The sequence below is a fragment of the Vicia villosa genome, unplaced genomic scaffold, assembly GCF_029867415.1.
Source record: "Vicia villosa cultivar HV-30 ecotype Madison, WI unplaced genomic scaffold, Vvil1.0 ctg.000451F_1_1_3, whole genome shotgun sequence".
Classification (NCBI taxonomy): Eukaryota; Viridiplantae; Streptophyta; class Magnoliopsida; order Fabales; family Fabaceae; genus Vicia; species Vicia villosa.
The window spans coordinates 420,909-422,377 of record NW_026705216.1 but is presented as its reverse complement, the minus strand read 5'-3'; the positions used below and the strand labels follow the sequence as shown (position 1 = coordinate 422,377).

General features: G+C 34.7%; 1 non-coding gene across 1 annotated transcript; it reads right to left on the bottom strand.

Annotated features, from left to right (window-relative positions):
* Positions 1–752: 752 nt before the first annotated feature.
* On the bottom strand, positions 753–826 carry TRNAT-AGU (transfer RNA threonine (anticodon AGU)). The gene has a single exon. It is a non-coding gene; the product is annotated as a tRNA-Thr (tRNA).
* Between the last annotated feature and the right edge of the window lie 643 nt (positions 827–1,469).

Genomic DNA, 1,469 nt, shown 5'->3' with positions numbered 1-1,469 from the left:
TATATAGTCCAATATTATATTTCATGACACCCGAATATACTTAGTAACAATAAATAAATTCAATATTCCATATTGACTTATTTTAGCATGATCATGTATTTTAAAGTCATACTCAATCAAGGGGTTTATAGATATTACTCCTACATACGTAGGAAGAGAAAATCTGATATAGGTCACTCATACCTCTGCATACGACTCATTAAGTATCTAGTTAATAAACTTTATAATTGTCTTTCTACAAACAAAATTTGATGGTACTAAAATAATAACTCCTCTTTTTATACAACCTTATCACTGTGAGAAGACTCGGTATATCATATTCATGACTAATGAAATACGTTCTTTAGTCTACTATACTCTTTACACATTACTATTGTCTTATTTTACACTAAAACTTGAGTACACATACTTTTAGAATGACATAATTATATTTAATGATGTAACATATTTAATTTACGTGTATTCGCAATTGTAATATATCTAAGGGGCATAAACCCTCCTCTTTTACTGATTTAAAAGCATAAAAATAATTGCTTTCATTGAGAGTTAAACTCAAGACCTCTCGCTTACTAAACGGGTGCTCTAACCAACTGGGCTATGAAAGCTTGATACATATTTATAAATATTATAATACATTTTTTTTATTTAAAAAATATATATTTTTTAAAAACATTATATATATATATATATATATATATATATATATATATATATATATATATATATCAAATGAGAATGTGATAAAAAATAAATGCTTTAATTGAGAGTTGAACTCAAGACCTCCCGCTTACTAAACGGGTGCTCTAACCAACTGAGCTATGAAAGCTTGATACATATTTATATTTACAAAAGAATATATTTTTTAAAAACATAATATATATATATATATATATATATGTGTGTGTGTGTGTGTGTGTGTGTGTGTGTGTGTGTGTGTGTGTGTGTGTGTGTGTGTGTGTGTGTGTGTGTGTGTGTGTGTGTGTGTGTGTGTGTGTGTGTGTGTGTGTGTGTGTGTGTGTGTGTGTGTGTGTGTGTGTGTGTGTGTGTGTGTGTGTGTGTGTGTGTGTGTGTGTGTGTGTGTGTGTGTGTGTGTGTGTGTGTGTGTGTGTGTGTGTGTGTGTGTGTGTGTGTGTGTGTGTGTGTGTGTGTGTGTGTGTGTGTGTGTGTGTGTGTGTGTGTGTGTGTGTGTGTGTGTGTGTGTGTGTGTGTGTGTGTGTGTGTGTGTGTGTGTGTGTGTGTGTGTGTGTGTGTGTGTGTGTGTGTGTGTGTGTGTGTGTGTGTGTGTGTGTGTGTGTGTGTGTGTGTGTGTGTGTGTGTGTGTGTGTGTGTGTGTGTGTGTGTGTGTGTGTGTGTGTGTGTGTGTGTGTGTGTGTGTGTGTGTGTGTGTGTGTGTGTGTGTGTGTGTGTGTGTGTGTGTGTGTGTGTGTGTGTGTGTGTGTGTGTGTGTGTGTGTGTGTGTGTGTGTGTGT